The following is a 24,346-nucleotide window of genomic DNA, read 5'->3' on the forward strand; positions in this document are numbered from 1 at the left end:
GCTTCAGAGAATATGAACGATTTTGCTGCGCCTATGCAAAATCAGAAATCTGAGTCAACTTTTGTCTCAAAATGGAATAAACAATGTTTCACTACAACACACTTTAAACATTCTTCTTAGTAACAACGTGACACATAGAAAAGAGTTCCCTTTTTAAACTTTTTTTTCTAAAAGAGAAAATATTCCGATTTCATAAAATTAGCAAAAGACTACCTGTAAAGAAACTTCACACACACACACACACACACACACACACACACACACACGGGATACGCGAAATAACCTGTGTTGATTTAAGAGGGTCACAATGTAGCGATCCTATAAATGATGTGCCCAAAATATGTATTTAAAACTTGAATGTCAGAAACGCGAGAATTTCTGTAAGACAGAGGGCAAATCTCAAAAACTATTCGATATCATTCATATGGGCTTTGTTTTTTATCTCCTTTTTAAGTAAAAATTATGATTAGAAAAAGGAACATGAAAAAGAGAAGTAAAACTACTTGGCAACGGAAAAGAAAAACTTTCAATGGACAGGCGTAGTTATCCAGTCCGGAACGTCAGGGAAAATCGAGCGCCTGTCATTCGGAATTTTGTCCTTTATGGGTCGATTTCTTGTTACTTAACTATACGGATGGAAATTTTGTTTTTTTTACAATAGAGGCTTTTATGGGAGAAGACGTAAGCGTTCGAAGGTACAGGCTTATTTCTTACGACTGAATCTAGCGAGATGTAGAGTCACTGAGAAATTCCTCTTGGATCTGGGAGAATCCCGGTCCTTCCCAGCCCACGTGGCAAAGTAAACAGAAGGTGGGCCGGGCGGGGAGTAGCGGGACTCCGCCAGTTTCCCAATTTGTCGAGTCTTTAAACCTACAGGCCCCGAGTGCGAGAAGGGCATGACCTCGGCGACACTGGGGAGGGGTTCTGCTGGGCGAGATTCAAGTGACAGCGGAGAGAGGATGCCCAAACCAGGGAGAGGCGGTGGCCCCAGCACCCACCAGGGGACGGGGGTGCGGGCCTTTGCGGGATGAGGTGGGCGAGCGCGGAGCGTGTGCTCTGATGCTCGCAAGGAGGTGAGCGCCGGGGACGGAGCGGGGGTGCGGGGCGGAGGTGGGCGCGCGTGGGGCCGTGGGGGGCACAGACACTTCTCAGGGGGTGGTGGAGCGAGGTAACAACCAAAAGTTTAAAAGGTTAACCTGAGGTCTCGCATCCTCGGGCCAGGCACCCACGCCGCCTCCCCCTGCGCGCCGGCCCCGCGCCTGCACTCGGGGTGGAGACGCGTCCCCGGGTCCCTGGGTGCCCCGGGTCTGGCCTCGGCTCCCGGGGGCTGGACCTTCCCCCGCGCCCTGCTCCCCCCGCTCCGCTCGCTGCACCGCGCGAGGGTCACCCGGCCAGGACCGCGCGCCCCAGTCTCCAGCCCCGGGTGCCGCGGCCTCGGTGCGTGCGCCCCGGCTCGGGGGTGACTGCTTGGGAGCCGGGGCAGCGGGCCCCAGGGCGGCGGCGGAGGCCGGGCCGAGGAGGCGGAATCCGGGCAGGGGGGGAAGGGGAGGAGGAGGAGGAGGAGGAGGAGGAGGAGGAGGAGGCCGGCGGCGGCGCTGGAGCGGCGGCGGAGGAGGAGAGCTGGGCGGCCGCCGCCTCCCCGCGAGCGCCGCGCGCCCAGGCCCGGCTGGCATGCGAGTCACGTCCGCCCCCTCGGCGCGGCCGCCCCGAGACGCCAGCCCCGCCGAGTGATGAGAACAGACGTCAAACTGCCTTATGAATATTGATGCGGAGGCTAGGCTGCTTTCGTAGTGGAGCAGAAGGAAGCAAGATGGCTGCCCTTTAGGATTTGTTAGAAAGGAGACCCGACCGCGACTGCTGCCTGGCTCCGGGGCTGCGCGCCGAGAACGAGGTCAGAGCGCTTGCCTTTTGCCGCGAACCCCCCCTGCCCTCCCCCCTTCGCTTTCTCTCGGGCTCCCGGGGCCGGGGGCGCCAGCCCCGCAGTGTCACCCGCAAATACCAAGAGGGAAGAGGGAAGCTTCACAAATTACTGGAGCCTCTTCAACATGGCTGACAAATATAGTTTTAATTCCCCTCCAGCCCCTTTAAACCTATAGTTCTGTGTCCTCGCCTCTCTCCTGCCCTGGCCGGGCCGCTCGGGACCCGGAAAAGTTACCTTTGTGACTCCGAGCAGCCGCTTCCCCGGCCTTTTAGCCCCGGGAAAGTGCTTTTTCTTGGCTTTCCTTTCTCAAAGAGTTCAGCTTTGGGGGCCACTACCTTTCCTTCTAGTCCTCCCACCCCCCTTCCCGCGGGTAAGTCCGAGGAGCCTCCGGTCTATCCCGATCCACCCCGGGAAGAACACGGACGGGGGTTTTCGACCCTTTTATCGGCTGTCGCTCCGGGTCCGGGTCTGGGTCTGGGTTTGCATTCGCCTCTTCTACCCCGTGTGCCCTTTTGGGTGGGGGGGCGTACGGGCGAATGTCACAGGGAGTGAAACTGGAGTGCGCTAAGCGGGGTGTTGTTTTCCCCCCTGAAGTCCGCGCGATCTGTGAGTGGCGCCGAGTGAGAGAGGAGAGAATAGTTTCTGTGGTACCCCCAGCAAGACCAGGACCCACTTTCTCCGGGCACACCAGCTCCGCGAGGGGCTGTGCCCTGCACCCGGGGCATGTGTGTAAGAGAATTCGTGTGCAGCTCTGTGCCCTGGCTTTGTGCTCCTCCCGACTCCGCTGCGCCGGGCTCCCCGGTAAGTGACAGGCAGACACAAAGGCAGGCGCAGGCCCGGGGAGGGGGCGGCCGGGAGGGGGAGCGCAGAGCTGGAAGACGGCAAGGTCAGGGGCGCCTAAAGAAACGAAACCCAATCCCAGCAAAGAAACGGAGAAGTAGAGAGCAGATTTTTTTTTTTTTTAACAGTCCCGTCCAAATTTCTCTTTTTCTCTGGGCTGCTCTCTGTTCTTGGGTCTTTTATCTCTCTACCTTTCTATATGGGCTTTTCTCTCCCCCCGCCCCCTCCTCTTCTTCCTCCTCCTCCTCCACACACACACACACACACACACACACACACACACAGGAGTCGGATCTTGAATCTTTTCACTGGGGCTGCTTGTCTGGTGTGATGAAGCTAACAGAGTTTCTATGGAGAGTTTTCTACCTATGGCAACGTAAAAGGGTGGCCTGGCTAGACTCCCGGCAAGGTTCGTTATGAGCAGGCAGTTGCCGTCATGACAGACTTTTAATTGCATGGAGCTGATTCCCAACCTCTTCATCTAGTGTGCAGGAGCTGAAAGGAGAGTCATTATTTTGCAGTTGTTGGCTTAAAATTTAGTGACATATTTTTACATTGGCTTGTCTAGGGAGTTGGATACATATATGAATGTAAAATCTCAAATCACATAGTGTAATTTTCCCTCTTCAATCAGGGTTAATGATGCCAGGTCCAAATCCAAAAATAATCATCCACAGATGAGCTATGGTAAGAGTCAGGTTGTACCTTAGGGGAAGTTGAGATGTGTAAGGAAGAAGATATGGATTACATTTGGTTTAAGGTTGTGAATATTGTTACCTGACTAATGAAAACATTATTTGCATTGTAATGGACACTTTGAAATACTGGTGGGGAGTTATAGTCTTTTATTACATGTTTGTATGTGTGTTTCATAATAAAGTTTGAAATAGAATATAAAACTCAACATAGTAAATATTGATCTTCTTAGTGTCATTAAGTAGAGAGGTGTTGGTGAAGGATTGGAAAGTCAAGCTTAAGTTTATAAGACATGTATATGATTAAAAGATGGACAGAAGAAAAAGCACAATAGTAGTAGACATTACTCCATAAATAAGATTTCTAAAACCATTTGTCCTCAGTAGTTCACTTTATAACTCTATATTTGGATCTCTGAAAAAGCAGTTAAGTGTACTTTCATCACTGATACTAGAGGTTATTTCACATGAACAAGGGAGAAGTATTACTCATCTCCGTGGAACAGAAATAGCTCATTCGGCTAGGTATTTCTCATAAAACATTAAAGAAAAGGACAGGAATTTAGCATAAATGCTTACTGTTTGCTGAGTAAACTATGGTTAATTATTTCAGCAATTCAGAATTAAAAATAAATAATTTCCTTTGCTATCAGACTAGCATCTAACTACTTTTGGGGGACTTTTCTTCAAATGTTGTGGTTTATACTGTTTTCAAGCTATTCAAATAATAACAGATATAGTATTTTCCACTCACATTGATGAATAACACTACCTAATTTTGGTTAATAATTTTGATTATGACCACGAAGGCTTTTTTTTTTTATTATCAAATTTAGACTTTTTTTGTTATTTTATGAATCTTATTTGCATGCTGAAAATAGCTGCTAATTAATGTCTTATGAGAGCTTCAGTGATTATAAGGAGATGTGCATATAATTCACAATCTGAACACAAGTACCACCTTTTCATTTATTAGAAAAGACAAATTACTTGAATCAGTATGAAAAATACATAATAAAAAGCATAATCTCAGTTTTTCATTTATCTTGTTTGTGAGAGTTAGTACCACCTGGATCAAAAATTTCATAGCTAGAACTGTCTTGGGTAATTGAATTTTAGGGAAGTGATAGCAGACAAGCACAAGATAGATAGTTTTTCTTAAACTACAATATTGCAATAATTCTTTTTACTGAACTAATGGTTAATGAGAAATTACCTCAGAATGAGGGATGTTCCTTGCTTTGTTTAAATTCACACATTTACCAAACTCAACGCTTTCATTAGATCTGGCATTGTGCTGATCTGTGCCAGGAGCCAGAGGGATTGCTCTGATTCTGATGCAGTGGCACAAGGGCCTAGCCCTAGACACAGGCAGGTCAACATCACTTCCTGAACAAGTGAAATGCACCTGCCGAGGACTTGTTGTGACAGACTTCCAAAGTCCTGTTTGGGCTCTGGACTTGTATTAGGTAATAAAAACTGGAGTTAATGTTTTGGTTTCACTTGCTGAAGTTAGAATTTCTCTATCAATCTTTCCAAGGCTCCACCCATACACAATGTTGTGAGCCAAATGTCACCATTGAAATGTATTTCCTAACTTGCTGACCTCATTACAAAGCCCTTCTTATGATTCATTCACAGACACACCTTAGGCAGGAACTCTATTTTGCTTCCTGCCCCAAATCCAAGTTGGTAAATTCTTATGCGTTCTTATGAAATTACCTTGAAATGAAATGTCTTCAAAAGCTATAGATGTTTGACATTCTAGAATGGCCAATACTTAGAAATATTAGTTCTGCTTTTTTATGCTCTAATTGTTTCTACTACAAGTTCAGCTGTTGCTGATGAGTAGAATTTAATCGTCTTACCTAGCATCTCAAATTACTAGAGGGAGTTTTCTTTGTTTTATAAACAACCATATAGATTGTTGTACTGTAATTGTTTCCTATCAGGAGGACAGGCTAAAACTCTGGATAGCAGACAGGGTGGGTTGGTTGGTTGGCTCATCAAAATAACATTTTTCTCAACTATTATACCACCATTGCACATTAGTTCTTAAGAGTAGTAATGGCACCAAAGCCAGTAGCAGGAAACTATCTCACACGCCAACTTTATAATGGGAGTCTTAACTGTGGGAGACTCAGGTTGCCAAGTAGAGCTGGTGGTTATCTTGGAAACTTTGTTGAAGAACACAACCACAAATGCTTTTGCCAAATATACAGTATTTCCTTGGTCTATAGCTCCCATTTCTATTTTGACTCACTGCAGAAGCTCAGTGAATACTGTGACATTGTTTCAGGAGGTTATCCAGTACCTTTGTTGGTTTGGTGTATTGTAGGAGAGAAGACTTCCAGAAGGGGAGAGGGTGAAGTGAGCACTTGAATCATTGTAACTGCAAGCCAAACATAATTGTATCTATGTACTTAATGTCTAGCATTATTCTGATCCTACATTGTACATTGCTGAAAATCACTGACTTAAAATAGTTTCTCAATAAACTGAATTTTGGTTGCCTATTCCAAAATAGAAATTTTTTTTATCAGCTTTGATGTATGCTTTCTCTACTTGTCATGAAATTCAGTTAAATGTGCCAGGCTTTAAGAAGTAGAAATAGATAGTAGAAGGGTTTTCAATATTTTGTTTAAAAATAAATTCAGTGATATTAACTTATCTGCAGTCCTAAGAATTTAGAACTCAGTATCTTATACTTACTAAGGGTTGTTACTCAAACTGACTTGAAATTAAGCTCAAAATAATCTGAAAATTCAATTAAGAGATGAATAAATTGGGATGAAGTATTTTTGAAGGAAAGGTTAGGAAATACAATGAACTGGCTGCTTCACTAAAAATACTATAGGTGTTTCTTTTAAATTAGATTTGTATCTATTGAGATAGAGTATTAGATCTGACTTCTGTGTCTTTTTATTTCCTAATAGAACCTAGTGGTATCCTACTCAGTCAAGATTTAATGAATGGGAGGGGAGTGGGGAGTGGTATAAAGGTGGTCAAAGAGCACAAACTTCTATTTGTAAGATGAATAGGTTCTGGGATGTAATGTATAGCATGGCCACTATACAGTGGGGCCTTGACTTACGAGTGTCCCGACTAACGAGTTTTTTGAGGTACCAGCTGTCTCTCGGCCTATTTTTTTGCATTGAGTTGATAGAGTGATTTGAGTTAATGAGCTTCCTAATGAGCTCCTTAACGAACTCGGTCTCGGAATGAATTAAACTCGTAAGTCAAGGCCCCACTGTAGTTAACAATACAGTATTGCATATTTAAAACTTGCCAAGAGAGATCTTAAAAAGTTCTCACCATACACGTGCACACAAATTGTAACTGTGAGGTGATGGATATATTAACTAACTTTATTGTGGTAATCATTTTCATATATATGTCCTATATAATAAAGAGCTAATATGCTAATTAGACCGGTTGGTGGAATGACCTTCTGGAACGACCAGTGGGTGGGGACGCAGGGCCACACGGCCAAGAGGCTGTGCGGCAGCCGGGCTGCGAGGGCTGAGCCCCTTGCATGAATTTCATGCATCCAGCCTCTAATATATATGTCAAATCATTATAGTGTACACCTTAAACTTACACAATGTTATATATCTATTGCATCTCAATAAATACTGGGGGGAAAATTTAATGAATGACATAGAACTAGCAAAAAATAATTAATTATTTAATTAGAAAATGTGTAATGGTGATAATGGTAGTAAATGATGGTGCTTTTTCCCTAACTATAACTTCTTTTCTTTTAAAAATATATTTTATTGATTATTTTACAGAGAGGAAGGGAGAGAGATAGAGAGTTAGAAACATCGATGAGAGAGAAACATCGATCAGCTGCCTCCTGCACATCTCCCACTGGGGAGGTGCCCGCAACCCAGCTACATGCCCTTGACCGGAATCGAACCTGGGACCTTTCAGTCTGCAGGCCGACGCTCTATCCACTGAGCCAAACCGTCTAACTATAACTTCTAAAGGTTATGGCGATTGTCTCATAAAATTCATCCACTGTCTGCATAGAGTTTAATGACTTTTAGTAAATTAATATTGGGATTACATATTCTTACTTGCATTTTTTATTGAGATATTTGTAGATTCATATGGAATTGTATGGAATAATACTAATTGGGCATGTGCTTTCCGCTTTAATTTCTCCCAGTGATAACATTTTGCAAAACTGTACTATAATATCACTACCCGGATACTGACATTGATATAGTCTCCCAATCTTATTCAGATTTCCCCAGCTTTAACTTGTACATGTGTGTATGTGTATGTTAATTCTATACCATTTTACCACATGGTCAGATGTTTTTAAACTCGTTTTGAAACAGGAAAAGTTTAACACAGATCTGTTCCATCAGATTGTGCTACCATGCCTTATCAAAATGTGCCTCAGAATATGTTTGTTTGCTGAAAATTTTTTTTGCATAAAATGTCTTTGTGTTCAAAATATTTTAAATTGTGTTACTGATTTATGATATTATATTATTTGAGTCTCATCACAAATGTAGAGATAGGTGTTAGTATCATCCCCGTCCCAGGTGAGAAAATTGAAGCACAATTAGGTTAAATAACTTGCCCAAGTTCGTACAGCCAGTAGATGGCTTAGCTAAGATTTTATTTTAGGCAGCCTGTCTCTAGAACTCAGTTTTGTATTCATGGTGCAGTACTACCTCATTATTATTAATAATAAAAGTGTAGCTATAATGTAGGCTACATAGGGGAAGTCATAAAAGAAGACTTAAAATGCATACAGTTGTCTGTGCAAAAACTTCTATTTGAATATTCGTAACAGCGATATTAATAATTATCAAAATTATTGCCCATCAACTCATAAATACATAAACTCTAGTATATTCACACAATGGGATATTATTGAGCAATAAAAAGGAATGGACTACTGATATATGCCATAACATAGGTGAACCTTGAAAGAAGTAAGAAAAGGCCACATATAGTATGATTCCACTGATATGAAATATCCAAAATAGGCAAATTTAAAGAGAGCAAAGGTAGATCAGTCGTTGCTAGGGGCTTGGAATAGGGGAAAGGAGGACTGACTGCTAATCAATATGGGGTTTCTTTTAGGGGTGATGAAGTGTTCTATAACTAGATAGTATTGATCGCACAACTCTAAAAAACTGTATTGTCCACTTTAAAAGTGAACTTTATTTTAATGATATCAATAAAGTATATAAATGCATACCATTGACAAGATATGTGGCTTTCAGAAAGTATCTCATGTCTCATGCAAAGAAATGTAGGTAGTTTGAATGTAACTATATGAGGCTAAGCATATTATTCTAGAAATAGGATGCTGGTCAGCTCTAAGTAGTTGCCTTTCTCTCATGGATGAGAAGGATACCTAATTACACAAAAGTTTACCATTATGTTTAGTGGCAAATAGGAGCCTTTAGGATTTCCCTGAGATGATTCATTTGACAGGTGATAGGTTAGGTGACTAGGGGAACAGGGCTTAATATATAATTGCAAGAACCTTTCTCAAATATATTCAATTACTTAGGAATTTTCCAATTAATTCAGGGGATGTAATCCAAATGTTGAAAGAAATGTCTATAAAAGTTGCCATTCTTTTAAAATACACACACACACACACACACACACACACACACACACATACACAGTGGAGCCTTGACTTACGAGTGTCCCGACTAACGAGTTTTTTGAGACACCAGCTGTCTCTCGGCCGATTTTTTGCATTAAGTTGACAGAGGAGCTCCTTAACGAGCTCGGTCTCGAAACGAATTAAACTCATAAGTCAAAGCCTCACTGTATATAGATTTATTGATTGATTTCAGAGAGGAAGTGAGAGAGAGTGAGAGTTAGAGAAACATCAATGATGATAGAGAATCATTGATCAGCTGCCTCCTATATGCCCCACACTGGGGATTGAACCCACAACCTGGGCATGTGCCCTGACCAGGAATCAAACCCGGGACCCTTCACTCCATAGGCCAACACTCTATCCACTGAGCCAAACCAGCTAGGGCAAAATTGCCATTCTTTATACTGCTGCCAAGTGTGTAGTGTAATCTAGAAACAAGGACAAATCCTAGTTGATTTTTTTGGTTTGTTTTTTAAAAAATATATTTTATTGATTTTTTTACAGAGAGGAAGAGAGAGGGATAGAGAGTCAGAAACATTAATGAGAAACATCGATCAGCCGCCTCCTGCACACCCCCACTGGGGATGTACCCGCAACCAAGGTACATGCCCTTGACCAGAACCGAACCTGGGACCTCTTAGTCCACAGGCCGACGCTCTATCCACTGAGCCAAACCAGTTAGGGCGATGATTTTTTTTTTTTTTTGCATTAACATTTCTTGTCTATGCGAAAACAGAAGGGCACTGGAAGATACATAGAGCTGACTTCTAAATTTTGATCTTAACTGTTTATATCTCCACTTACTATCATCTATCCACTTTTTAAATTAAAATGACAAAATGTTTTATTTGTTTAAGCAAAGAATTTTGTTTCTGTGTAGTGATACTGTAGTACATTATAGATGTAAAATAGGGTTGAGAAAGAAATTGCTCTGCAGCAGTCTTTGTGATGTCAAGACAAAGTAAGAAAAAGTTAGGGTCAGGCCAACCATCCTGGCTCAGTGATTGAGTATCTGCGACCTATGAACCAGGAGGTTAAGGTTTGATTTCTGGTCAGGGCACTTGCCTACATTGCCTACTCGATCCCCAGTAGGGGGCGTGCAGGAGGCAGCCATTCAATGATTCTCTCATTGATGTTTCTTTCTTTTTTTTTTTTATTGTCTAAAGTTTTGCATGTCTCCTTTTTCCCCAGTTGACCCCCTCCCCTTAGCCATTCCCACCCCAGACAAGCCCCCACTGCCCCAGTGTCTGTGTCCACTGGTTATGCTGATTTTCTATATCTCATTGTTGCTTTTCTCCCTCTTCCTTCCTCTCTGAAATCAATAAAAATATATTTTAAAAAAAAGTTAGGGTCAGAATGTTGATGCTCTCCATGGTTTGCTACATGTGGCCATAGTCTTTACAAACACCAACAATTTTTCAGACTTTTTTTGCGAATTATTTATTATTATTACAGATTTATTAATGCTAAAATGAGTGCAAATTTTTAGGACTAGTGCCTATGAAATTAGGACACGGGGTTGGTTTATTTGAATTTCTAACTTTCTGTAATTCTAGATACCAGACATTCTTCTTGTTGAGCAATGCTTATCTCCCTTTTTCTGATGAGAATGTTGGATTGCTACCAATTGGGTCCCATAGCTTGGGGCCATGAGTGATAACTGAGGTGGGGGAGATTCACTGATAGGGAAGCATCGCGCTTTAATAGTGCATGCTTGTTATTCTACTCAAGGAAATGTCTTGGCTTCGTACAACTGCTGTGATCATTACTTTTTCAAGGAAGGGCTGTGGAAAAGACCCAGAATTTGACTTTTTTAAGGGTATGATTATGACACTTACTTGTAGGTTTGTTATATATTCGTGACAGGCGTAGACACTCATGTTAGAACCTCTAACCCATCAAGAAGTTGACATACTGATTATTATGGGAAGCAGTAGGTAGAATATAGGTCTGGTTCTCCTTATGGGAGAAATGAACAGCTTACTTGTATTTACCCATTCTTGTTTCTTTTAACATTTTGTGAACAACCTCAGCTGGCAATAGGTGTTTTTTTTTTTTTTAAAAAAACATATTTTTATTTTTTCAGAGAGGAAAGGAGGAGGAGAGAGAAATAGAAACATCAGTGATGAGAGAGAATTGAACTGGTGATCTTTGGTTCTTGGGTCGTCGCTCAGCCGCCAAGCCACACATAGCTGGGCTGACAATAAGTTTTTATACAAGTATCTCCACAATATTCAACAAGGAGTTCGCTGGCTTTGAGTGTGGTATTCCATCTTGCTTTTTAAATACACTTCTAAAATTATAATTTTTTAAAACAAATTAGATATATAGAAAATGGAATATTTTGATTTGTTGTGTATATATCTGGCTTTATGCTTTATAAATAATTACTACAGAAGATACAATTGTTACCGGTGAGAGGAGGAGACCTCGGTTCTTGTCTTCTTGAAGAAAAGATTTCGATCAAGAAACAAAGTGTAAAAAAGCAAGAATTTATTGACCACAGCAAAAAATATATTTAGGCTGGGCTGCTTTGGCGCACAGGGAAGTCCGAGAATAGGGGGCCTTGGAGGTAAGTTCAGAGGGTTAGCCCGAGATGAGCTGCTGCTGTCCATTGCTTCCCTGGTTGCAAGTTTCATGGGGTGCCTTAGAGGTTAGGGGACACGTGCCTGTGGGGGAAGATGAGGAGGAAGGGAATAGTACAGGCTTGCTCCCTGGAGGAAGTGTCTATTTGGACTTTCATTTCGGGTGTTTAGGGGAGGTCTTAAGGGTGGATTAATAGAATATTCATCAGCTTTATGCTGATGTACCACGATGATATTTAGTCTTTTTATTTGTCTGTGTTTGGGTATAGTTGTCAAATGGCACTTAATTGTATTTCTGTTATCTGTCTCTCTGAGTACAGAGATTTAAGCTATTTACCCTCTGGTTGGGAAGCAGTGCAAACCATTTACTCTTCATATATATATATATATATATTGATTTCAGAGAGGAAGGGGGAGAGAGAGAGATAGAAACACCAATGATGAGAGAGAATCATTGATTGACTGCCTCCCACCTGATTGGGGATTGAGCCCGCAACCCAGGCATGTGCCCCCGACCAGAATCGAACCCTGTACCCTTCAGTCTGCAGGCCAACGCTCTGTCCACTGAGCCAAACCAGCAAGGGCGCAGACCATTTACTCTAGGATTTACTAGGTGGCTGCAAACTGCTGTTTAGCTGTCGTGTCTTAGTTTCCCGATTCCACTTGTTCTGGCTTCTTACGATTCTATAACACAATATATTCAAAAGAAAACCATATGGCTGTAAATTTTTGCCCGTGGACTGCTCTCATTAGAAAGCAGAATCATCTGTGATCAGGCACAGACACAAGAGATCTCCCATTCAGGTATGCCATATATAGTATTGATATTTTTATTTGCTACTTTTATAACTTAGAGAATGTCATAGTTTCGTGGATGCAGCAAAGTAATGATAACTTTAATTACTGTTGTCATGTCTAATTAGCTGTTGCTATAACCTGCCTTATCAAGTCACTTAATTTCTTGATAGAATATTAAATCTAGTTTCTATGTCCAGATTATACTATACTTTATATAGTACTTTAATGGGGACTATTCACTCAACTCTCAAGATGGTTTTTTTTATTATAGTTTCCTCAAATTGGTATATATTTGATTTTTGTCTTGCAATATAGAAGGAAATGGGCTTAAATAATGATAGTGAGCAGAGCGTACAACATGATCTATCTGTGAGTTATTTTCCTCGTGTTTTTCCCGTCTGCATTAAGAAACGAGGGCGCCCATTAAAATTGCCTTAATTATTAGTTGTGCTGCTTCCACAGTAAAGCACCAGAACCTGAAAATAATGCAATGATATCACACCCTAATAGACAGTCTTGTTCCTATAATTTACCTTTTAAATCTGTTTGTTCTGTCAGCACTTCTTCCATTTTTGTTTGAAGTCTCTCACTTTGAAGTTATAGAATTTTTATATTTGCCACTGGCTATAACATTCAGCAATTTTATAAACTTTCATGATTTTTGCATGAGAAGGATTGCTTTTAGACTCTCCCTAATTGGTTGGGATAATTATTAGCTTTTTGTTTGTTTTAGTGCATACTTCATAACAGAACAAGAAATCATTTCTGCAAATAAAGGGTCTGGTAGTTCATAAAATTAGAGTGAGAAATGAGAGGTTTCTCTTTGGAGCTGGTTGATATTTTTTTTCTCGCCTTCTGATTACATGCGGTCACATCAGCATTGACACGTGGGTGCGCAGAGCATGGCAGCGCTATTTACAAACACCATCCTAGAATTCCAGAGGCTCTTATGTAACAGCTGAGAGAGTACAGGGCTTTGTGTCTCTGTGGGCAGAGGAGTCAAACAGTTTGATTCATAGTCTGGGAGCCCTTGTCTGGCTCTGACAGGGTCATGAACCAAAGATCAAGGTGTCTCCATCAGGATTCACCCATCCAATAACCAGTTTTTCTACCAAAGCCTCAAAGACTGATCTTTTTCTTTTTTTTTTTAACTCCTGTAGCCAGCTATGCCATACTTTTTTGTGATTTTGGAAAATGTGGGCAGATTGTGCCTTAGTTCTGGTTGCAATTACGGTGCCTCTGTGACTGTGTGAACTTGCCTGCTGCCCAGTCTCACAAAGCCTTCTCTAAAAAGTGTACTTTCATATTTGTAAGCATCTTCAGATGCAAGAAAATTCATAATCTGACTTGCTGAGCTAGACACTCTGACCACAGAACACGCAAGGAAAGGATCATTTGATCACCCTCCGCCCACCTTTCCCCCTCCCTTCCCCTTTTTCAATTCCTCATCACCACATCTCCCCCAAACCCCCTCCATTTTTAATTTCACATCAAGACTTGGAGTTTAAAAAAGATTTATTTATTTATTTATTGTTTATTTATTTATTTATTTATTTATTTAGGTATCCATACTTAGGGAATTGTTTTTTCTTTCCTTAGATTAATTTTAGGAGTTTTTCATTTATGTCTATCGATAAAAGGAAAGTCTTGAGTTAAAAAACACCAAGAATTTAAATGTCTAATCCTGTGTATCTGGTATATGTTTCCTGGTACTTTTCATTGTACATTATAAGGTGACTGGTTGGAATATTTAAAATATGAGAAAATTTTGAGTTCTATTTATATGGCATATTAGATGGGTGTCATAATTGATTATCCACAAATAGAACCCTTCTTGCCTAACAAAGAATTCAAATTAAATCATTGAAAAATAAACTGTAGTTGAGGAAAGAGTTGGCTTAGTTGAACTCTTCTTTCATGACCCTGTCAGAGCCAAGTTTGGCATAGCTGGCTGCAGGAGTTAAAAAAGAAAATCAACTCTATATTAAGGGGCTTTGGTAGAAAAACTGGTTATTGGATGGGCGATTCCCAACCTAGACACCTTTGGTTCATGACCCTGTCAGAATATATACATTTTTAAAATTATACTGCCTTTCTCAAAAGAGGAAAGATCAGAATCTTTGAAAAGTGATACTATAAAGGAAGTGAATTCAACTTTTAGAAATGAAAGTTCTTTTTTTCTAAGAGATCAACCAAGCAACACATTTATTTTGTTTTAAGTAGTGTTTGGTATAAGAGAAATTTAGATCTGTAATAATTTAGAGATTATTTGTCCAAATCTATAATTCACATATGAGGCTTAGAAATCAACTTTAAATATTATATTTCTTTAAATAAATTTAACTATTTAACATCAGAGTGTGTTCTCTTTTGAAAGAAATTACCAAAAGAACCATTTAACTACACAATGAAATCTAAGGACGGACATTTTTTTTTTATTTTTTTTATTTTTCGCTTAAAGTATTACAAAGGGTATTACATAAGTGTCCTTTTTTTCCCCCCCGCCCTTGACAAACCCCTACCCTCCCTTACCCCCCAGTGTCTTATGTCCATTAGTTATGCTTATATGCATGCATACAAGTCCTTCGGTTGATCTCTTACTCCCCTCCCTCCTGCCCCCCAACTCTCTCTGGCCTTCCCACTGCAGTTTGACAATCAGTTTGAGGCAGCTCTGCCTCTGTATCTATTATTGTTCAAAAGTTTGTAATGGTCTTTATTATCCATGAATGAGTGAGATCATGTGGTATTTTTCCTTCATTGACTGGCTTGTTTCACTTAGCATAATGCTCTCCAGTTCCATCCATGATGTTGCAAATGGTAGGAGTTTCTTCTTTTTAACAGCAGCATAGTATTCCATCGTGTAGATGTACCACAGTTTTCTAATCCATTCATCTACTGATGGGCACTTAGGCTGTTTCCAGATCTTAGCTATGGTGAATTGTGCTGCTATGAACATCTGGTTACATATATCCTTTCTGATAGGTGTTTCTGGTTTCTTGGGATATATTCCTAGTAGTGGGATCACAGGGTCAAATGGGAGTTCCATTTCCAATTTTTTGAGGAACCTCCATACTGCCTTCCATAGTGGCTGCACCAGTCTGCATTCCCACCAGCAGTGCACAAGTGTTCCTTTTTCTCCACATCCTCTCCAGCACTTGTCGTTTGTTGATTTGTTGATGATGGCCATTCTGACAGGTGTGAGATGGTACCTCATTGTTGTTTTGATTTGCATCTCTCGGATGATTAGTGACTTTGAGCATGTTTTCATATGTCTCTTGGCTTTCTGAATGTCCTCTTTTGAAAGGTGTCTATTTAGATCCTTTGCCCATTTTTTGATTGGATTGTTTATCTTCTTTTTGTTAAGTTGTATGAGTTCCCTATAAATTTTGGAGATTAAGCCCTTATCAGATATGACGTTGGCAAATATGTTTTCCCAAGAGGTGGGTTTTCTTGTTGTTTTGTTGATGGTTTCTTTTGCTGTGCAGAAGCTTTTTATTTTGATGTAGTCCCATTTGTTCAGTTTCTCTTTAGTTTCAACTGCCCTAGGAGCTGTATCAGTGAAGAAATTGTTTTGGCATAAGTCTGAGATTTTGTTGCCTTTGTATTCTTCTAGAATTTTTATGGTTTCCTGTCGTACATTTAAGTCCTTTATCCATTTTGAGTTTATTTTTGTGTATGGTGTAAGTTGGTGGTCTAGTTTCATTTTCTTGCATATATCTGGAGGACGGACATTTTTAATTTCTGTTGCTGAGTAAAGATTCCTTATGGATTTGAAAAAAAATATGACTTATTTAGTGTTTATCAGTTATAAGATACTGTATTCTTCTGATACATTGAATTAAGATATGTTGGAAATAGATTATAGACTTAAAAAGATTCCTTTCATTGGCTTGTTTTATTTGCTTGCTTTTCATTATTTTGCTGGAAAGATGACATTTATCTTAATCACCCTAGGCACAAATAGTCAAAGTCTGTGAGAGATTTCTTATGAGTATTCTTTTCTACCCTAAGCAAGGCTATGTCTGAACCCTCTTGCTTTCACAAAAATCATCTATCCTATATTGGAACATTAATATTTTTTCTTCTTCTTATACCTTTGTTGGATAATAAGTTAAATGTGGTTATAAGCCAAAAGTAGTCAGAATTTGACAAAGACGATTAAGTTAACACATTTCTAAGAAATGGTTTTAAATATCACTTTCATTTGACTATAGTTTCACTTGAAGTGGCAAACATGCAATAAAAATTGATTTATTCAATGGATGGACTATCCTTATAAAGATTAAACTTAGTGGGAATTGTTTCTGTATTATAAAATATCAAGTGTAGAATGAATTCGAAATATACATATAAGATGCAACGTGGATGTTGTAGGCCAGTGGTTCTCAACCTGTGGGTCGCGACCCCTTTGGCGGTCAAACGACCCTTTCACAGAGGTCGCCTAAGACCATCCTGCATAGCAGATATTTACATTACGATTCATAACAGTAGCAACATTACAGTTATGAAGTAGCAACGAAAATAATTTTATGGTTGGGTCACAACATGAGGAACTGTATTTAAAGGGCCAGAAGGTTGAGAACCACTGTTTTAGGCTGTTTATCCTTTTTCAATTACTGCTGATTGTATGTGTTTGTATTCTGGACTTTTTTGATACATGAGTTCTTAGTAGAAATAGTTAATTAAATAAGCTGTAGTCAAAGTCTCTGTCAGTGACTATAAAATGAAAGTATACTGATGTCATGCATTTTTTCAAATATCATGACGTTGTACAAAATCCTCAGGGTTCTTTGTATTGACTGCTATTATACAGTTCTTTTAGAAGATGGCTGAGGAATTGAATAGGAGCTCAGACATGAAAACAAACAGCTGTCTTGGTGATGTTAAGATTGGCGCCAGGGTGCTCCCTCTTGCATAGAAGTTCCAGGTCATCCTGACGTCTTCCGATGTGGTCAAGCACATGGCTCTAATGTTCATACACACTGTTCCAGAATTCTGAACAGCAGTCATGTAACAATGGAGGGAGGTGGGGAAGGAGTGGTCTGCAGCTCATAAACTGTTTAATGGCCTAGATCATGAATACTGATACAGAATAAGGAAGCACTGATTGTAGTGAAACTTGACTGGGGATGGAAGGGAGAAGCATGGGACGTGCTTAAAGGAGGCTTTCCCCCAACATCCCACATTGTTTATTTTAAGCTATCATTACCACCCGAAAGAAGCTTTCTAATTTGAACTTAAAATAGTAGCATTGAACTGGGATGAGTGAGTAAGTGCTTTAGTATCCAAGGGCTGGAGGTGATGAAGCTCTTAAGAGTCTCACCCTCTTTCATAACCAAGCTGACTCAGACCCTTTTAGAAGCTATGGCAGCTTAACCGTCTCTCATAATGTTACCACATACCTGCATGGAAACACAATTGGGAGTTAAAGCTGCCATTTGCTCTTGTTTTAAAATTGTTTCTCACCCATTAGTTGCTTTGTTTTTGAAAGTGTGGCATTCCTATTACATATAGAAATGGTTTCCAAAATTACTTAATATTGGTATAGAACTACTTTGCTTAACATTACAATCTGTTTAAGATCTATATCTGCAACAGTATAGGGGGAACCCCTTATTATCTGGTAGAATCATGATAAAGGGAGAGAAGAGGTAAAAGGAAACTATGTCATAATAAAGTGGTGTTATTCATTTGACTAAATATTAGCAACTATGTTTAATGGGGAAAAGTTCCTAAAACAGTAACAGGAAAACATGTACAAAATAAGGAGACTGTAAAGAGTTTTCAGTGAATTCATGTTCCAGTTCTCTTTCCTCTTTGTAACAAATTATCAGAAACTTTTCATTCACCTTTCTTTGAATTTTAACAGCTTTAAAAAAAAACAAAACACAACAACTGTGTGTTTAATTCTGTGTGCCTATATATTTGTGTTTGAATGTACTTTTGAATGTTAGATTTGCTATGTAAAGTAGAGCTGTTTCCAACTACTTATAAGATATTGCTATCTGGATTCCCACCACCTTTACTTCAACATTTCAGTAAATCATTCATCAGAATTACAAAAATGTAGTACATTTTCAAACATAAAATCATACATTGTTATCAGCTGGAAAGGACTTTAGAGACTCTAACTTATCTGTAGCATTTACAAATGCAAAAATGGAGGCTTGGGAAGGGAAAGACAATTGCTTCAAATTGCATACTAGGATATTTATCACACTAATAATGGCCAATATTGAATACATTTTTACATTGTGTTAAGCACCATGGTAGGCACTTTCCAGAAATTATCTTATTTAATTCTCACATCACCTCTATTTTTGTTGGTAGTATTATTATCCCCATATTACTGACAAAGAAATTAGGACATAGGGTTAAATAACTTCCCTATTCATTTTGAATTATCTTTGCCCTCTATTTGCAAATTTTTTACTAAATCCTATAAAATATTTTACTGTGTTCAGTTGCCTTGCCCCTTTCATTTCTGCTTCCTTCACCCATTCTTTTTTGCTTCATTTTGTTGTGACTAGTTTCCTCCTCCTTGATGTTCTTACCTATATGACCTTCCTTTCCCATCCTCTTTTAGGTTATTTCTGCTTTTTGCCATATCCTCCTCTCCCCCAAAGGAATCCATATTGCCTCCTCATTTCTAAAGGATCAAAATCTACTTCTAGGGAGATCTAGTTTTGAATCCTAACTTTCCTTTGTATAAGTTGGTATGTTCTTACTCAACATAGAGAGCTTTCACCTCTCTGAATCTGCTTCTTCATCTGTAAAATTGGAACAGCTAATAAAACTTATCTCATGTGCCAGAGCTGGTTTGGCTCAGTGGATAGAGCATCAGTCTGTGGACTGAAGGGTCCTGGGTTCGATTCCAATCAAGGGCACATGCCTGGGGTTGGGAGTTCGATCCCCAGTAGGGGACGTGCAGGAGGCAGCCACTCAATGATTCTCTCTCATCATTGATGTTTCTATCTCTCTTCCCCTCTCCCTTCCTCTCTGAAATCAATAAAATATACATGTATTTTTTAAAAAAACTTATCTCATGTGTTCTGAGACAGTCACATGAGTTAGCATAAGTCCAATATCCAGTGTATTGGTTGTTAAAGGTGCAGTGATTGGATAAATATTTGTTCATTCCTCCAGCATATGTTGAGCATCAATGTATTAGGAAAGAGGAGAGCCATCATCCTGATCCTTGTGGAGTTTACCATGTTATAGACCTCGTAGGAAAGAATCACTACTACGATTTTCCAAAAATCAAATGTGATGGAAGTTGTAGGGCTCACACACTGGTCCAGTGAGGAATTTCCCTGGATGCTTGGCTCAAAGGTGTGACTCCTCATATACCTAAATGGCCCTCGGTGCTTCAGTTGACAGAGTTTTCTCACCATTGGGGCCGGACAGAGATTACAGAAGTCTAACAGCCTAGCCTCTGAAGAGATGAAAGATTATTTCCATCCCTTGTATTGCTTCAATCAGATAGGAACTATGAGCCCCACGCTTCATCTGTTCAGTCATCTTTTACTGTCTTCATTAGCTAAACTAAACGACAAGCTACGCGCTTGTTCACAGAAATCTCGCTTGAAGGCGGACGATAGTCTTGTTGTTTTCCTCCCAGGAGCTTCCTCTGGGAATGAAAATTTCTTACGTGGTGGTGTCATGGGATTTGGGACCCATGTGAAAAATGAAGAATGTTTTGGAGTGTCTTCAAATTAGTTAACAGGTTAAAATATATCAGCTATTTACATGTCAGCCACTGTCTTCTTTCATCAAGACTGAGTTTTGTTGAGAGCCAAGATCACATCTTGTGTGTTTGTTTTAATCCCTCACAGTAATTAGTGTGTAACCAAGTGCATAGCAGACCCTCAACCCAAATGCATATATACATGCATTTATACATACTAGTACATACATACATACGTACATACTGATACATTGTTCATCATGTGTAGTTTGGAAATATTCTTAAGTACCATTCTAAGTCTGAACTATCATTTCTGGGAAATAAGGAATACAGAAGGGTATGTGTGTGACTGATTGGTTATTTTCTACATTGACTTTTCAAAAATTATAAGTACATGGTAACAACAAAACCAAACAATTTTAAGTAATACAATCAGAAGTATATCTTTATTCTCTCCTAGAGTAATACATGTAATTTTCAAAATTACCAATATCAGACCATAACTTTCTGAGTTCCCACCATCTAAGTTAGGAAAAATGGTATTCCTCCTTCCTTTCTTTTTCTCTCTCTCTTTCTTTCTCTCTTCCTTTCTTTCTTTCTTTCTTTCTTTCTTTCTTTCTTTCTTTCTTTCTTTCTTTCTTTCTTTCTTTTTTCCTTTCTTCTTTCTTTCTTTCTTTCTTTCTTTCTTTCTTTCTTTCTTTCTTTCTCTCTCTCTCTCTTTCTTTCTTTCTTTCTTTCTTTCTTTCTTTCTTTCTTTCAATCCTTACCCAAGTATATTTTTCCATTGCTTTTTAAAAAAGTATTTTTATTGATTTCAGAGAGGAAGGGAGAGGGAGAGAGAGAGACAAACAACAACAATGAGAGAGAATCATTGATTGGCTGCCTCCTGCATGATACTTGAGCTGGCATGTGCCCTGATAAGAATAGAACCGTGATCTCCTGGTTCGTAGATCAATGCTCAATCACTGAGCCATGCCAGTCGGGCTCCACTGATAATTTTTCTAGAGAGTATGCAAGGGAGAAAGAGAGGAAGAAACACACACAGAGAGAAACATTGATTGGTTGCCTCCCACATGCACCCTGAACAGGGCTGGGGATTGCGTCTGCAACTAAGGTACATGCCCTTGACCAGAATCGAACCCAATACCCTGCTGTTCTTGGGCTGATGCTCTACCCACTGGGAACACTGGCCAGGGCTACAACTGCTCCTTGATAAAGAATGCTGGTCCTTGTTGCCAGTGTTAGATGTGTCTGCCCATTTACATTGGAAACTACAATATGGCACCTGGGATCTTGAAAAAGTTAAGGAAGCACTCGGACCTCAGAATAGACCTAGAGCAATAGACTCCGCTCTTTCCTCCAGGTGGCATTATTCTCATATGCTGTCTTTACCTGTTTTAATATGTTTTCTAATCTTCTTCCAAGGCTTATCATCTCCTTCCCATGTCCATAGCATGCACCTCTCAGACAGGCCAAACAGGGTTAGTACATACTAGGTATTGCCAAAAGGAATTGTTGACTTTAAATGAAATCTTTGACTTTTGATGTGATGCGAGGCAGGATGCTTACTGAATACTTCCTCATCTAGCAAATGAAGGACTTAGACAAAATAACATTTCTGAAATTTCTCTGAACTTCAAATCTAGCATAGTTAGGTGTATATTATACATGACTACTTGCAGCATATTACAAATGTTAAATAAATATCTGTTTCATTGCATTTTGTAAGTGACCTTTCTAGTTCCTTCCAAGTGGGGAAAATAGTATTACATTCAAATGCCTTTATAAACATTTCAGAACTATGAAGGTTTAATTCAGGCTTTCTTATAGATTATCTTGATACTTTCTGCAGTATTTCTCATAATGGGAGAATATTAGTGTCCTTAAAGGTGAAACTTATTAATTCTTGACCCAACTTAAAAAGAGAATTATTTGGTGAGGGAAAAAATTATTTATTAGAAGTGTTGTATTAAATGATATATTTTGGGTAATGAAACCGATAGGGATAATTAGTTCTCTTTCTAAGTTGTCTATGCTACTGTTATCTTATTATGCAATAATATTGCTTTCATGACAGCCCAAAGAGCAAAGTTACTTTGGTCTTATTTTCATAAATCAAACTTTAAAATTTTTTTAAAATTTATTAACAGTTGACATACAATATTATATTAGTTTCAGCTGTATAACATAGTAATTAGAAATTTATATAATGTTCAAAGTGACCCTCAATAAGTCTACATAGTTATTACAATAATACTGACTATGTTCCCTATGCTCTACTTTATATCCTCATGACTGTTTTACAACTACCAATCTGTACTTTTTAATCCCTTTCCCTTTTTCACCCAGCCTCCCAAATCCCCCTCTCATCTGGCAATCATCAGTTTGCTGTATCTATGAGTCTGTTTCTGGGTTGTTTGTTCATTTATTTTGTTTTTTTAGATTTCATAAATAAGGTAAAATCATATGGTGTTTGTCTTTCTCTGTCTGATGTATTTCACTTAGCATAATATCCTCTAGGTCCATGTGTGGTATGGCAAATGGCAAGATTTCTTTTTTTTTTTAATGGATGAGTAATACTCCATTCTACATATGCACCACATCTTCTTTATCCATCCTAACTCATATATTGATGGACAGTTAGGTTGCTTCCATTTCGTGGCTATTGTAAATGATGCTGCAGTGAACATAGGGATGAATACATCTTTTCAAAATTAATGTTTTGTATTTCTTTGGACAAATACCCAGAAGTGAAATACCTGGGTCATATGGTAGTTTTATTTTTAATTTTTTGGGGAACCTCCATAGAGTTTTTCATAGTGGCTGCACCAATTTACATTCTACCAACGGTGCATAAGTGTTCCTTTTCTTTATATCCTCACCAATACTTGTTTCTTAAACCAAACATTTTAAGTACCTCTTCAGAAAACAGATGATGTGAAAAAGAGTCCTGCTTCTCAGATCCTCTTAAGAGGAAGTTCACTCTTGCATGCCAATACAAAGGCTAAAAAGCTTACCTGTTTTTAATCCATAAAGGAAAATGTGCATAAAATTGTTATTTACTGTGTACAATTTGCTAAAGTGATAAATTAATGTATTAATCTTTTAAGAAAAATTCAGTCTGACTGGGGGGTAAGGGAGGGTAGGGGTTTGTCAAGGGCGGGGGGGGGGGGGAAAGGATTCTTATGTAATACCCTTTGTAATACTTTAAGCGAATAATAAAAAAAAAAAAAAAAAAAAAAGAAAAATTCAGTCTGTTGAAAAACTTGAAATAACAATGAGTCATTTTGGTAAGTAAAGGAAATAAAAGCTAGTTTTAAAAATGACATATTTGCTAACGAATGCAGTTGATGAGACTAGGAAATTCAAAGAAATTTGCTGACGCATTTTCTGTACTACTCAGTTAATGCAAAAGTGCATTTACTCAGATATTAATTACATGGTAAATTAAAATGTCTTTGAACTCAGATTAATAACCTTAGGAGAATTCCTCTTAACACACTGATATGTACAAAACGGTTTATAATTGAACAGAGATTAATACCGCTTGGGAATAATCTTGAGGATTCTTCAGGACTTCATTTAACAAAATATTGACTGAGGGTAGATGCATACATAGAAATATAAACATATTACTCATGCCTATTAAGGTAGTGTATGTAATTTCATAATAGTAGGTAGCAATGACTTGAAAAGGCCTTAGATAAAACATGTCAAACTTACGGCTCACAATGAATATTTTTGCGTCCAGCCATATAATGGTATGTAAGAAACGTTTTAATAAAAATTTCGTAACTTAATTTTTACAATATCCTGTTATACATAATTATTAATAACGAATACAACACTCACTAATGACTGATTACTATAATCATGTTGCATTCATTTCCCTTACCCGCCTTTCAGGCAGGCGCACCATCTCTCTCCACTAATACTAGCAGACTATTTTAGCAGCCGATTGCCATGTCATTAGTCTTGGACGGACTTGTTTGGTGTGCGCAACAGGAAATATTTTGCTATTGGAGAACAAGAAAAATAGGTTTATTTGCGTTATGCTTATTAATTTGTATGATTATTCAGTGTCTGGCAAGTTAATGTTCAAAAAAATATTAATTTTTATTAAAATGTTCTATTATTTTATGTTAATGATTACTCATTTATTTCAGCCATTTATAT

The 24,346-nt window shown here is 39.0% G+C and overlaps 1 protein-coding gene across 5 annotated transcripts in view; it reads left to right on the top strand.

The window, feature by feature from the left end:
- The first annotated feature begins 1,740 nt into the window (after positions 1-1,740).
- TET2 (tet methylcytosine dioxygenase 2) overlaps positions 1,741-24,346 on the top strand; it is a 123,567-nt gene continuing 100,961 nt past the window's right edge. For all 5 annotated transcript variants that reach the window (XM_070433241.1, XM_070433244.1, XM_070433245.1 and 2 more), the window contains exon 1: positions 1,741-1,891. The gene's annotated coding sequence lies outside the window, so the exon portion shown is untranslated. The remainder of the gene's footprint in view (positions 1,892-24,346) is intronic.

This window comes from Myotis yumanensis, unplaced genomic scaffold (assembly GCF_028538775.1).
Source record: "Myotis yumanensis isolate MYYU_CA2020_CCGP unplaced genomic scaffold, mMyoYum1.0.hap1 SCAF_1, whole genome shotgun sequence".
NCBI classification, from domain to species: Eukaryota; Metazoa; Chordata; class Mammalia; order Chiroptera; family Vespertilionidae; genus Myotis; species Myotis yumanensis.